Source organism: Dipodomys merriami, unplaced genomic scaffold (genome assembly GCF_024711535.1).
Source record: "Dipodomys merriami isolate MVZ:Mamm:240054 unplaced genomic scaffold, mDipMer1.0.p SCAF_85, whole genome shotgun sequence".
NCBI classification, from domain to species: domain Eukaryota; kingdom Metazoa; phylum Chordata; class Mammalia; order Rodentia; family Heteromyidae; genus Dipodomys; species Dipodomys merriami.
The window spans coordinates 3280433-3288463 of NW_027206457.1; positions in this window are offsets into that span (position 1 = coordinate 3280433).

An 8031-nucleotide genomic window follows, 5' to 3' on the forward strand; every position below is an offset into this window, starting at 1 on the left:
AGAATTTTACAAATAAAAGTTGACTATAATTACCAAGTATAATGTGATGCTTTGATGTATGTATATATCATTAAATGATGACTAAAAAACAGCTAACTAGCCTACCTATCACTTACATAGTTCTCTTTTGTCTATTTTTTATTAGAACATTTAAGATCTATTTTAACAACTTCCAAGTACACAGTGTTGTGTTGTTCTCTAAAGTTACCACGTACATTTTATGCTTAGAATTTATTAATCATGGAACTGAAGGTTTTAACCCTATGTCCACCATAATCTCATCCCACCTCCCATCCCCTGGCCTCTAATGACTACCATTATTCTACTTCCTTGAATTAGACTTTAGAAAGATTCCACATGAAAAAAACAGAGCATATAGTATTTGTCTTTCTGTGCCTAGTTTATTTTGTTCAATTTAGTATCTTACAGATTTATCTACTTTCTCTTGTTTTTATCAATAATATTCCAGTGTGTATGTGTGTGTGTTTGTGTGTGTGTGTGTGTGTATGTGTGTGCCATGATCCAGCATTAATAGATATGAGATATTTCTACATCATGGTGCTACATCTTGGTGCTGGTGGACAGTATTGCAATGAACAGGAGTTGAGATGTTTCTTCAACGTTTCTAATTTCATTTCCTTTGGCTGTACTCAGAAGTGGGCCTGCTGCATCATACAGTAGTTCTGTTCTTAGTTTTTTTCCAAGGAAACTTTACACTGTTTTACATAATGGCTATACCAATTTACATTCCCATTAGTAGGAAGCAAGGGTTTCCTTTTCTCTGCATCCTTAACGACGCTTACTAGCCTGTGTTGTTCTGATAACAGTCTTTCTCACTGGAAAGAACATCTCATTGTAGTTTTGATTTTCATTTTTATGGTGATTAAGGGTGTTGACTACTCTTCTGTATATCTGTTGGCCACTTGTCTTTTTGAAGGAAAATGTTTTTATTCTTATCTTTTATTTTTGCCTTTGTATGTGTGTGCGCGCGCGCGCACGTGCGTAAGCGTGCGTGTGCATGTGCACGCGCCAGTCCTGGGGCTGATATTCAGAGCCTGAGCATTGTCTCTGAGCATTTTTTTCTTAAGATTGATGCTCTACTACTTGAGCCACAGATTCATTTCTAGCTTTTTTTTTTCTTTTTTCTTTGATGGTTAATTAGAGAGTTTTGGAGACTTTCCTGGATGGGCTGATTTCAAACCACAATCCTCATATCTCAGCCTCCTGAGTTACCAGGATTATAGGCATGAGTCATCGGTGCCCAGCTTCTTGTCTATTTTTAGTGGAGTTCTTTACCTTTTCACTACTAAGTTGCATACATTTCTCATATATTTTATATACTTACCACTATCAGATGTATGGGCTGATCCCCTTTTGGGGTTGACTTCTCATTGTTTTGGCTGTTTCATTTGCTTACAGCAGCTTTTTAGTTTAATGTAGTTGTGTTTATTTTTTGCTTTTGTTTATGTGCTTTTTGTGTCATATTCCAAATGTCATTGTCAAAGGCTTTTTTTCCTATAATTTCCCCTGAATAATTTTATGGTTTCCTGGCTTAAATTTAAATCAATTTAATTCATTACTATAGCTTTGTAACTTTTTATAATATTAGAAATTGAGCCAAGGGCATTATACATTTTAGACAAGTGCTCTAACTCTTGAGCCACACCCCAACATTTTCATTGTTATTGTTTTTGAGATAAGATTTTGCTAATTTGGCTCAAGATGACCTTACATTGGAGATCTTCCTATTTCTACTACTGAGTAGCTGTGATTACAGGTATACACCACCATTCCTGGCTAATTTTGTAATGTATTTTGAATCATGGAAGTGTGATAACCTCAGGTTCTTTTTCTGGGGGGCTATTGAAGATCTGTATAGTTCTATATGAATTTTAGAATTTCTTTCCTATGTTCATGAAAAATGGCATTGGAATTTTAAAATGTAATTTTATTATATTATTTTGTTGGTAGCAGAGCTAAAACTTGATATGCTCACTTGCTGTTTTGCTCAAGACTGCCACACTAGTACTTGGTCTGGAATTTTGCTGGCTAATTGGAGATGGATTCTCATGGACTATTCTCCCTGGGCTGTCTTCAAATTGAGATCTTCCAGGTTTCAGCCTCCTTGGCAGCTAGGATTACAGGTGTTAACCAGTGCCCACTGGAATCTTGATAGTTTTTTTTGATGCTGCTGTAACTTTAAGTAGTATGGTCAACAATATTAATTCTCCCGATCCATGAACATAGGGTATTGATCTATTTATTTTGGTCCTTCTCCATCTTCTCTGATCAGTGGTTTGTAGTTTTCAATGTACAGATTTCTTATATTTTCAGGTGTCTTCCTTGAATTAAATTTGTCCCCGATATTGTTTGTCATTGCAAATGAGATTATCATCTTTATTTCTTTTCTTAGATAGTCCACTGTTAATGTATAGAAATGAAACTGATTCATATATATATATCCATTGTGTATCCTGAAAATCTGTTGAATTTATTAATTTTAACAGCTTTTTTGTTGGCATCTTTAGATGTTTCTCTATTTGAGATCATGTCATTTGTGAACAGAGCAATTTCACTTTTGTGATTTTATCACTTTTTTTCTGCTTTAACTACTGTGACCACAGCTTTCAATATAATGCTAAACAGAAGTACTAGGAGTGTTACTGGTTCTACATAAAACACTTAGATTTGCACCAGTGAAGATGGTGTTAACTTTGGGCTTGACACTTGTGACCTTGTCATTGAGGTGCATCCAATAACAATTTTTTGTCATGACAAATGTTGGATTTTGTCAGACACTTTTTCTGTATCTCTGAGGTGATTGCTTGTTGTTACCCTTCAATATGCTAACGTGGTATGTCATATTTATTGATTTGCCTATATTGAACCATCCTTGACATCTCAAGGATAAATCCCACTTGATCATGTGGATAATTTATTTTTCAGCAGTACTGGAGTTTGAACTCAGAGCCTCATGCTTGCAAGGCAATTGCTCTACCATTTGATCTATGCTACCAGCCCTTTTTGCTTTAGTTATCTTTTTTAGGTATGTAACTGGGTCAGGCTCAGACTGATTTTCTTACCTATATCTTCTGTGTAGCTGGAACTGCAGTAAAGTATGACAACACCTGGCATATTTTTTTGTGATGGGATATAGATAACCTTTTTTCCTATGCTGTCATTGAACGGTGATCTTCCCTTTCTTCTTAGTAGCTGGTGTGAGACCCAGCACCTGGCTAAGATTCATAATATCAAGTGTTAGAAAACACATTTGATATAAATTCCATCTTCCTAAATTTAAGACTTATTTTGTAGCTTAGCATATACATGACATACCCTAGAAAATGCTTTGTGTATGTCTGAGAAGAATATATATTCTGTTGATATTACATAGAACATTTATATATGTCTCTTAGGTCCATTGGTATATAATATTGTCTAACTTTCCTGTTTTCTTATTGACTTCCTGTCTGGATCATCTATCATCATTGAGAGGGAGGAATTAACATCTCCTACTATTATCATAGGACTGTTTTTCCCCCTTTCAGTACTGCTAGCATTTTCTTTCAATATCCGAGTGTTCCAATGTTGAGTGCATAAATAATTACAATTGATTTTCTTGATGAATTGACCTGAAACAGAATGTATTTACATCAGCCTACTTGTTATGAGTTGGTTTCATGCAAAGAAGAATGGGCCATTCAGTTTTTGTTTGGTTTCAATAATATTCCTACAATAAAATATGAATTAATGTACAATTAGATCTCTAGCAGACTGTAATCCAGATGCAAACAAGTAGGATGGGGGCTGGGGACCTTATCCACTAGAACTTTGGGTCTGGCCCAGGAATGAAGCCAGTAAGCTGCTTTTTAGGCCATGGCTACTTGAGAGAATAAAATCTATAGAGATGGTGCCTGAATCTTCAATGCCTGTGTCTCCTGAGAGAGTCTTGCTTGGCCATGTGTGTCCAAGCACACAACCTTGGTTACCCAGGAAACCAAGGCCAAGTGGGGCTGGATGCTTTGTCTATAGTCCTCATGTTTAGTAGAGATGTTGCCAGAGCAGCTCAGCAGTGAGCATCTTGTAGCTGAAGGAGTCATATAGATTCTTTCACCACTGTGACAAATGTCATCAGGGGCAATTTGTGGTGACAAACATCACTGAACAGTGGAACACATTGCTGTTCCTCTGAAGGTCTGTGTGTAGCATACAAAATTCAATAAATGCTCATTCATTCAATGATTTGTTAAATGCTGACTATGTGACAGACAAGGTGCTAGGATCTGAATAAAATGGTAGATGACATAGACACGGTCCCCAGTCTCAGAACTTTGTAGTCTTCTAAGACAGACAGATGTTAATTAATCTAGCAAACAAACAAGTCAAGTTCAGTTACTAATAAGGCTACGAAGAAGAAAAAATGTAGAAGGAGATGCCTGACATGTGTTGATAAAGATAGGGCAGAAGCCACTTAATCAAGGGAAGGGAAGCCCCCTCTGAGATGACATTAGATCAAGATCACAGTGCCAGGAGGGAGCAAGCCATGCCAGCATCAGCAGGAGGAGCCTTCCATACAGAAGAATGAGGAAGACCTTCGGGTAGAATAAGGAGGCCTCTGTCACTTTAAGATTCACCTTCTACAAAGACCAGAAAAAACTGGAAATAGAGAGGAACTGGTACACTAGAAGACTTGATGGAAAGAACCCTGAGCTAAAGGAAAACTACTGGGGCGTGGTGTGATTCTGTCAGCTGGGTGGCTTCAGTACTCTTTTTGGGTCTCAGTTTCCCATTCAGACTCAATCTAGAAATGAGTTCGAATGGTTCAATGATTTCCTCTTCTATTTTTTTTGCTAGCAAACCTTTCATTTAAAAGGCACTTTAATTGGTTGTTAATGTATAAAATGAGGATGTAGAACACAATTAACCAATCCTGGATGAAGTGATACTTAGATATCCTTCCTCCCAACCACCATCTAGAATTCTCAGATCCAGGCAAATTTGCTGAATCTCAGATCCAGGAATTATCTTGTTGCTTTCGTTAAAACGTTCATGTTTAATTGTGACCCCTAAGCCTCCTTGATTGAGGCACAGAATCCCAGGGTACTCTGTACTGCTTGTATGCTAACAGGTAATATCTGAGAAGTGTCAGATCAGTCAAGGTGAAAGGGCTCTTCTCATCCATGGACACCACAGAGTCAAGACCCTAGAGGGATCTCTAGGAGGTAATGCTTACCCAATGGTCATGCAAAATCAAAGGCCTAGCACCGCAGATGAACAGGATCTGAGCCCCAGGGGCATCTCCTGGATTAGACAATGAAATAAGAAACCCTTGACATAGCCACTCTTCAAGTTTTGGGCATGTGCCCTCCTGCCCTCACTATTTTCCTTTATCTGACTTTACTGTAAAACCACAGGTTGCACATAGCAAGCCCTGCGCTGTGCTGAGCCGGCCGCTTTGCTTTGGGAAGCACCCTGGAGAACCCTCCTCATCACTCCCCAGGACCCACACACTCCTACGGGAGTGATGAAGAGCCTATTAAACACTTAAACGTGAAATATCATGTAACTGCATTTTGAATTAGTTTCTCTGAGCACAGGGGGTAGAAATCAGATTATGTAAATAATGTATAAATCCCCAATGTAAAAGGAAAAACTTACATCAGCCTCACTAACTCCGCCTGAGCTCAGAGCTTGGGATGTGAAGAGAAAGCTGATTTCTTTAGGCAGATTCTCTTGCTTTGAAAATTGCAAATGAGGCCAAGCACCCGTGGCTCATGCCTATGATCCTAGCTACTCAGGAGGCTGAGACCTGATGATCATGGTTAGCCAGCCTAGGAAGGAAAGTGTGTGAAACTCATCTCCAATTAACTACCCAAATGCTGCATGTGGTTCAAGTGGTAGAGTGCCAGACTTGCGCATACAAATTCAGGGACAGTCCCCAGGCCCAGTTCAAGCCCTAGTACAAGAATACACACACACATACACACACACACACACACACACACACACACACACACACACACACACACACACAGAGCAAATGAGGGAGACAGAGTTATGTGATACAGGGTAAAGAGAACGTGGAACAAGGGTCCAGAGCCTTCACTTCAACTACTGGCTGAACCTTTTGTAATCTTGGATAAACCCTTTGTTTTTCTAGGCTTCAGCTTCTTCATCTGATTTAGTTGGGCCCCAAAGCCCCAGTGCTTTCACCTCTAGAAGATGTAGTGAAGATCAAGCAACATGACTATGGTTTGTTAAGCAATGGGATTCAAGGTATGAAGTCACTCTGCCATGGTTTGGTACCAGTCTGCAGTGAGATAATGACAAAGTAATAGTAACATTCCAAATCTTTTATAGCAATTCAATGCTGCAGTGACATCTGAATGTGTGGTCAGGAGACTTGCATTATTCACTGGGTTGTAAGGCAGTTTGGGTATTGTCAAAGTCACATGGTTGTGTGGGTCTTGACATGTGTTACACAACCAGACAACAGCCTCAAAAACTGGTCCTTCCTCACAAATACTCAGAGAAACACTGATACCAATTCTCATTTCAATATCTTCCTCCCTCAATTAGGGAAATATGTAACTGGATAAAACATGGTGTGAATAATTGGAAAATAAAGAAAGTAACAGAGGAAGGGTAAGTCATGATGAGCTAGTTATTTGCCCTGTGACCTTAGGTAAGTCACTCTCCTTTCTGTACCTTGATACCATACATAATCTCTTACTGAGCCTTTCTTGTTTTGATAAAGGTGATGGTACAAGATCAAGAAGACATCCAGAATTTCTATTAACAGAAGACACCACAAGTGGCTAGTGAATTACATGAGAGATTGGTAGTTGTGGTTGATCATAAAAATAGCCATAGTCCTGCACCCCTCCCTGTATCTATCCCCTTTTCATTTTCTGGCTCTCTCACTTAGCAGTAGAAGCCACCCATTTGTTCCTCTTTGAATATAAGAAACCTGTGACAGTATAGCTCACTTCTAAGCCCAGGGCCCATGAGGTTTTCATATGTTTGAATGGATTCCTGCCCAGCTGCCAAGTGAACAAGATCTGAGCTGCCCCACTTGAGGCCCCATTTGAGGCCCCCAGACAACTTGACAGTTCATTGTAGATTCATAAGTGAATCCAGATAAGACCAGAAGGATCACCCAGCTTAGTTTGTGGATCCAAATTGCAGGTTCAAGGAATCACGTGTTAAATAAATGTGTCTCTAGGATTGTTTGTTATGTAACAAAAGCTAACTGACCCACATACAAGGCCTGGTGGTAATTGTCACTGGATATTTTGGCAGAGCTCCAAACCAAATGAAGGTAGAGCCAGTCTAATTAGATCATCCTTTGGCTTTCCTTCGTCTCTCCATCCCATGCCAGCCTGAAAGTGGCTTCCAGTATCCCAATCCCACTCAAATGAGTTGGGCTCTTTGAGAAAGTGACCATATGTTGGGTGATAATATCTGTGAGTACCTGTAAAAGAGGAGGTGCCACCCCTTGGGAACAATGAACATCTTCACATTCTGGGCTCCCTGTACGATCTGAATATGCCAAGGTTAAGAGTTCTAGGTATAGACCTAGCCTCTCTCTTCATCTTCTCCAAAACTGTCTTCATGTTCCACTGTTGAAACCTCTTGGTTTCTAAGGGCCTTGCTAATGTTACCAATTCATCCATACGAAACAACGTTAGAACAAGAATCCATTAACAATGTCAATACCTAGAAATATCTCCCCAAACACTCTCACCCTGGTGCCTCAGGCAGTGTTCTTAGCAGCTCCATGAAGCCATGCGGGCAGGCCTATTGCATCAGCTTTTCTGCTGAGAACGAACCTGAGCACAAGGAGCACTCAACCAGGAATGGACAGGTGGAGATTCTCAGCAGCTACCTCCAGAGATGTGATGTATTAATGGTAGCACATCCCAATGGGAAATGCTAGTCTTGTGAGAGGAGCATCTGGAAGGCCTATGTGGACATAAGGACCTTTAAGGCCAAGAGGTTGGACATGTAGGTTTTTCTGTCGGAGGACTA